The sequence below is a fragment of the Pan paniscus genome, chromosome 11 (assembly GCF_029289425.2).
Source record: "Pan paniscus chromosome 11, NHGRI_mPanPan1-v2.0_pri, whole genome shotgun sequence".
In the NCBI taxonomy this organism is placed as follows: domain Eukaryota; kingdom Metazoa; phylum Chordata; class Mammalia; order Primates; family Hominidae; genus Pan; species Pan paniscus.
In genome coordinates this window covers 24,561,959-24,569,634 of record NC_073260.2, presented here as the reverse complement: position 1 = coordinate 24,569,634, position 7,676 = coordinate 24,561,959, and positions in this window count along the sequence as shown.

Here is a 7,676-nt window from a genome sequence, read left to right as displayed (position 1 = left end):
AAGTAATGTGTGAAAGGTCCAGCATCCTCTCTGTATCCTCCCTCCAGCATTTGGTGCCTTTACTATATTTTGCTTTCGCCGTTCTGATACGTGCGTGGTCGTATCTCACTGTGGTTTTAATTTGCATTCCCCTAATGGCTAATCATGTTGAACATCTTTTCACATACTTATTTGCCATCTGTATAACTTCTTTGATAATACAGAGATCTATTTTGGCTGCCAGGAGGTACTTCTTTTTTCCTTCTTGAATCTCAGTGGATTCAAAGGCAAAAAGTAAATCACTTACAGATAAATGATGAGTTATTGCACTTGAGTATGTGCAAGATAGTGTTCTAGGTACTGGGGATAAAACAGTGAAAAGAACAGACAAAACCTCCTGCTTTCATGAAGCTTATATTCTGGTGGGGGGAGACGGCCAGTAATTAAAACAAATAAGTTAATTTATAGTACATTAGATGGCCTTAAGTGATTTAGAAAAAAAAAGAGATAGAAAATGATCTTAATTGCAATTGAAAATAGAGTTGTCAGAATAGACCTCACTGAGAGGAGACATATGAATGAAGACTTGAAGAGGGTGGGGGAGGACGTGGAGGTGTCTGGAGGAAGAGAGCCTGGCATTGAAGCCAGTGTACATGGTGTATTTACAGAGCAGCAAGGTGGCCAGGTCAGCTGGGGCAGTGGGTGAGGGGGAGTGGGGGGACCACAAGGTCAGAGTGATGGAGGAGGCTGACCGTGTGTGTCCTCCTGGGTCCAGGTAGGACTTGGCTTCTTCTTCACTGAGTTTGATGGGAAGAGGGGTGGTGGTGAGTGGAGTAGGGGTTCTTTGGAAGGTGATGGGCGGAGAGGTGGCAGGCTCTGATTTTACTTTGAAAAGATCATCCTGTTTGCTGTGTTGAGAACAGCCTGAAGCAGGAAGTGTGGAGTCTGGGAGACCCATTTGGAGACCACTGCAATCATGCAGGAGAGGCAGGATGGTGGCTTGGATGAGGTGATGACAATGAGGGTCACAAGAAATAGTGGATCCTGGATATATTAATATTTTAAACTAGAGCAGACATAATTTCTTATTATGCTAGATGTGGAGTGAGAGAGAAAGAGAAGAGAAAAGTCTGAGTCAAGGGCTTTTGGTTTGAGCGTGGGGTGCGTAAAGACATCTTTAATGGAGGCAGGGCAGGCTTTGGCTAGATGCTTGAGAGCGGAGATTGAGATAAATAAAGTAAGGGGACTTTTAGATGACCAAGCGGAGGCAATTAATAGGTAGATGAATGGTTATTTGGGGCTTCCAGGCAGAGGCTTGCATGGAGATACTAATTTGAGAGTCATGCTTGACACAGCACCTACCACACAGTTAATACTCAAAGTGGAGGGTCTCCATAAGATTACAGGCCGTCAAATCCTGTATCTCAAGTCCGTGGAGCCAGGTTTCAAAAAGCATTAAGTTGAACCATCTGAAATTGCATATATCTGGTCATTTTTGACCTGCAATAATAATAGTTTTATATGGTTGTCCTGAGTAACCTATTACACATACCTTATATTTCATAACACTTTTGGTGGGGTCTGAAACAACACCTAATAATCAAATACAGAAAGAATTCTGCAGCCCAACATGCTCATACTGAATGTGATAGGTAACAATTCCCAACAACACATGCCCTTTCAGGTCAGCTTTTGCTGCCAAATGCTTTCAGTTTTTAGATATTTTTGGATTTTGTTTATGGACTGGTATTATTATCACTGTTGCTGTTATTATTGTTACCATTCTGTATGGCATTCAGGGGGTTGAACTAGGCAATAAGTAGAAGTTACTGAAAGGCAAACTTTGGCTCAATTTGAAGACTTTGTCAATACTGTCCAAAGATAAATCATGTTGCTTCCAGAGGTGGGAGCGCTCTGTTTCAACGATAAGGACAGGACCTGAATGGCCACTTATTGAGAATATTTTAGAGGAAATTTGATTATTGGAGAAATGATGGGAGTTGATGTCTTTTACAGCTTTTGCTCTTACTGAGACAAGATGACTCTAAATTTTTTCTACTTTTCAGGCCTTCTTCTCTCCATGTGTTAAATGGGGACAGGGAGCTTTGTGATTGCTAAGAATGCTTCTACCATTAACGTTTTCAGGGTCTCGTGATTCCCTGTGTCTTCTCTTTGCTTGTTGGTTGTTCCTTCCACCCATCTCTGCACATCTTTGCTTATATCCTTGTTTGCTAAGAAATATGTTTTTCGGAATGTCCCACAGCAATTTCCTCATGATGTGCAAATGAGGGATTAGCAAGGGCAGCTGAGTTGGGTCAGCAGATGTTTTCTCTGTTGCTTGAGTTAGTAAAAAAAGCTCATTTTTCAGCAATTACTTCTAGATAGGTTTTGGACTTGAGCAATATCCACAGCCTTTCTGCAAGGGTGCTTATTTGGGCATAGCCCCACTTTTCTGGACTGGCATCGATGGTTCGCAAGACCTCCCCCTGTCTGGTTCTCTTGGGAAAAGAGCTATTTGATGAAATAGAAATTTTCAGTGGCTAACTCACTGTCTTCTAAGTGGCAACAGAAAAAGTGCAAACATTTTGAATAGAAACCTTTCTAAAATACAGTTTAAACTTTTAAAACAGTTTTTTTATGATTATAAAAGTAACATTTTAACTTTAGAAAACTAAAGAAATGGAAGGCAATTGAGTCTTCTGCACTTATTGAATCACAAAGAGCAATGTTATTCCTATGCGGAATATGCCCTGAAAATCAGGCTTTGAGAAATCTTTCTTCTTTTCCTTTCTTCTTAATCATTTTCTTTCTTCCTGCTTTGCTTAAATCTAGCTTCCCTTTGGATTAATAAAAATTCTCAAGAGGGTGAGAGCCAACTATTTCACTTACAGGCATATACCCGAAAGAAACCCTCACATATGTTCAACAGGAGGTATGTATGAGGAACAAGGAGCTTAACCGTAGCACCGTCATCACAGTGGCACAAACCTGGATGCACACCAGATGCCTGTCATCAGGCAGGTAGCAAATAAACTGTGGTGAGCCACACAATAGGGCATTGTTCAGCCATCCAGGTAAAGGATCAACAGCAACATGCCTCAATGCGGATGAATCTTAACACAATAATATTAAGTGAAGATGCAAATTTCCAAAGATTTTATACAACAAAGCTTACATAAAGTTAAAAATAACATGTGTGCATTTGTGGTACACACACACATATGGACATATATACATACCACTCATTGAAATGGAGAGCAAAGCAATGATGAATACAGGACTCTGGGTGATGGATACCCTGAGCAGGGGGATCAGAGGGTGGATTGGCAAGGGGTTTCATATGGTATCATTTGATGCCGCATCCAGGCCCTAGCTTTCATTTTATGTCATGGGTTACTACGTACTTATAACATTGCAACTAATTAACTAACTGACTTAATAAAAGAAGTCCAGGCACGAACCTTGATGACAATGTGACATAATCTGAGGATGATGATTATTCCAATTCTGTGTATCTGAGATCCAAAAACAGAAAAGAAATGGGAGTCAGTGGGCACTGTATGGGGTCCTAGTAAACTTTCCATGAATCATGGGATGAGCATTAGTGCACAGATTTCACAGTGTCTATTTTGGCTTCACAGAGAAACATTTTTAAAATTTTTTTCATAGTTCTTGGCACTGGTCCAGGCAGGTGATGTTGCCAGACACATGAGATCTTGCAGAACCTGGTCCCACTCTTAAAGCTAATAAGTACTTCCTTGAAAAAGCCTGGAGTTATGACTTTGTATTTGATGGCCATTTGGTTCCAGTTAGAATATAGGAGTAGACCTGTCTCTGGGTAGGTGACAAGCTCTGGTTGAGAGAGTAGGGCCCATGTGGAGAGAGGATTGGCAGAGGTTCAGAAATAGAGAACAGCCAGCACCGAGGTAGAGAGATGCACCTGGTAGTGACAGAGCGTCTGCAATTCTGAGCCAGCTGGGTGGATCCCAGGGAGTCTTGGCCAACCAGACCCTTTATCCCTTCTCTAGCTTTGAGATTACTCAGTTTTAACTAAGAATGCTGCTAAATTGTGAGGCCTGGCTGAAGATGTGGACAATCTCTCATTCCTTGGATACCGACTCTGTGGCCCAGAGTCTATCAGAACCTGGAGATACAGAAGCAACCCAGATCTGAAGTTGGAGATTGTTATTATTTTTCCATGGTTGTAGCCATACTTCTCAGGAAGAAAGTACTAGCTTTCAGTGCTGAGCTGAGTTAGTGGATCTTGCTATTAAGGAGCAAAGGGATTAGCTATAGACTGCGTTTACAGCGGCAGCCCCAGGCAAAGTTAGAGCTCCCTCTTTTGAGTGTGTGTCCAGCCCACATCTCCATTACTGTATTCTTATCACACTGCGTTGTTATGATTTATTTACCCGTGGCTGCCACCCACTAGCTTGTGAACATCTCAAGGGTAGAGACTATGTCTTTTTCATTGCCAAGTCTCCCAAGTCCAGGGTGCAGTGTAGGTGCTAAATAAGTGTTTGAGGGGACACCATATATTGCACTTTGTGGCTGATGCCTGGTGAGTGAAATTCAAGGTGTGGACAGATGATCACTGGTTAGGAGGGATCCAAGGGGAATTTAGAGAGGAGGAGGGGGTGGTTTGGCTTGGGCTTTGAGTGAATTTTATGGATGGAGATGATAGGGAGAGTGAAGGCGGTGATGAGGGAGTTTTGGTATTGCTGGTGGTGGTATGGGGATATTCAAAGTAATAACCAAAACTGCATCCCTGCTGACCCACCAGAGTGGATTCTGGCTGTAAATAGTCAGCATTGCCACTCCTGTGCCTCCTAGCTGCAGGTCAGCCCTGAAGATAATGAGGGGCGTGGGGCCATGATGGTGCTGTGGTAGAAGGGGAATAAACGTTTCAGCATCACCACCTTTATTCCAGCTCTGTATCAGGACCTTTATGTATATGACCTTTGCTGATTCTCATACAACCTTGACAGGTGGGCACTATTACCTTCAATTTTGAAACAGACCCAGAAGGGTGACACAAGTGGCAGGGCTGGTGCTGAAGTTGAGCCCAGGTTCCTAGTTGCTGGGACTGTGCTCTGTTCTCTCTGGAAGGTGTAGGCAGCAGGGGTCAGAGCCAAGACGCCTACCGGGTCTTGAGCAGGAGCCATGAGATAGGTCCAGGGGCAAATGTTGGGGAAGAGCAGGAGATATGGCTTTAGAAGAGGGCTAGCAGGGTGTTTAGGGCTGGAGTGGATAAAGCACCCTATTCAGGCATCTGTGTTCAGGAACATTCTCTTCCTTCATATCCATGGAAGCTCACACCCTTGGCATGGCCTTGCTGGGGAATGTTTCTGGAACTGGACACAGAGTTCAGGGTCAATGGAAGGAAAAGTGCTGCTCTGGAATCAGGGCCAGAGACAACAATTTTGGAAGTGAGAGTGGAGAGGTTGAGCAGAAGGTTTCAGTCACTGGGGCTGGAGATGAGTAATGCCTGCCTAGTTAGGGGAGAAACTTCATTAGAGGGATGAAAAGAAAGTGATTTTAAAAATAAAATGACAAAAAGTCGGAAACTGAAGATGCAGTTGAACAAGCAAATGGCTTTAGTACCAGCTATGGTGAGAGAGAAACGCTCAAGGACCAGTTTCCTAGGGGTGCATTTTTCATAAAAAAGTGTCTGACTGATTTATTGATGGAGGCAACATGTATAAGGGAGAGATAGAGGGAGGGTTGCGAAAGAGGTGAAAAGACGCACAGAAACAGAAAGACAGACTGAGATGGAGGCAGGAATATACAAAGGCAAAAGAAATACAAATACAGTAACCCAGAGACACAGAGGAGGATAACAAGCCAGAGGTCCAGGGACAAAAGGAAACCGGTATAGAGAGAATCAGAGACAGGGAGAAAAGGACAGAGATAGAAAGAGGAAGGGGTCCAATGACACAAATGCCCAATGCATAGCTGTGTTTAATGGAGAAAACACAGTGAAACTTCCTGAGAAGGACTGCATTCTGGGCCTTGGGGCCTCCCCAGGAGGATGGGCCTTTTGGCTTAGCTGAGATACTGAGTGGTCCTAAGTCTCTGTGCCTTCCTCACTGTCTTAGTCTGTTATGGTTGCTATAGCAAAATACCTTAAACTGGGTAATTTATAAATAATAGAAATTTATTGGTCTTAGTTCTGGAGGCTGGGAAGTCCAAGATCAAGGCACCAGCAGATTCAGTGTCTGGTGAAGGCTCACTCTCTGTTTCAAAGATGGTGACTTCTTGTTGCATCCTTACACAGAGGAAGGGACAAACCAGCTCCCTCAGGACTCTTTTATAAAAACATTAATCCCAAAGGTTCTTCCCTCATGACCTAATCACCTCTAGAAGGCCCCACCTTTTAATACTATTGCATTTGGGATTAAGCCTCAAGATAGCAATTTTTTTTTTTTTTGGTGGGGGGCACAGACCTTCAGACCATAGCACTCCCTGACATGTGGAAACTCCTGGGCCAAAGGCTACCTTTAATACAGATTTTCCATGTAATGACAGCATCTTAGCACTGGAAGAGAGAGGCCTTGGAGCCATCTCCCATTCTCTTATCTCAGACTGCTGCTTGCTCCTCTGCAATTAACTCCAATCACCAGTTGCTCATTACTCTTCCAGAACATTATTCCTTAAACTGAGCTACCTCCCTGTGATTTCCACAGTTTGGGAGCAACACATGTGCAAATCTAGTGTTGGTTTTTCTCTTGGCTTTTCAGGTTGTTGATGACAACAACAACCTTGTTCCCAACTATGTTCTTTCTTCTTTGGGTCAATCTCCTGCATTTCCTTCACTGGTGTTATTAGTCAGGACAAGCTAGGTTATGCTGTAGAAACAAACAACTCCAAGATCTCAGGAGCTCTCAGGAGCAAAGGTTAATTTCCTGCTCACACTATGTATTCATCACAGGCTAAAACAACTTTACTCTGCTCTAACCCATATTCACCCCAGGACTCATGTTGATCAAGTAGACTCTATCTAAAACATTGCTGATCATGATGATTGAAGAAAAAGAGAACACGAGTCTTCATACCCTGTTTCTGAAAGTTTCTACCAGAACTGAAACATATCACCTTCACTCATGTGACACTGGCCATGCCAATGAGGTGGGGAAGGGAAATTTGCTCTTAGGAAAGGACAGCAAATATTTGTGAACAATAATAGTCTACTACAATTGGTTTCTCCCATCCCACAGTTTCTAGCTCTCTATAGAAACTACTCCCCTGTTCATGGAGGCTCCCAAGCTTATTGATGTTTCTCTGAATATTTGGGAGCCAGTACAGAACAAGCCACTTGGAGGGAGGTGATGCTCACGGGGCACCAGGTGACCATACTCATGAATGGTCCTCCTCTGTCTTAGAGCTGTACCATATACAATACGTGTCCACTGAGTTTGCCAATGCCATGAAGAGAGAAGAAGCACACCTTTAATCTGATCTCTCTACCCACGTTAAGTGGGCCTTTATCCCTCGAAGCCTTTTAAACAATCTCATCCTTTATTGCTTAAGTTCTAGAAGCAATTTTCTTTTCTGTAGCTCCAAGATGAAAAAGGTCTTCCCTACCTTCATTGGATTTTGAATGAGTGAGTAATAAACTTTTATTGTATTAATCCACTGAAATTTTCAGGATTTGTCTGTTTTAGCAGCTAGTGCCAATTAGTCTAATGCAGAAATTG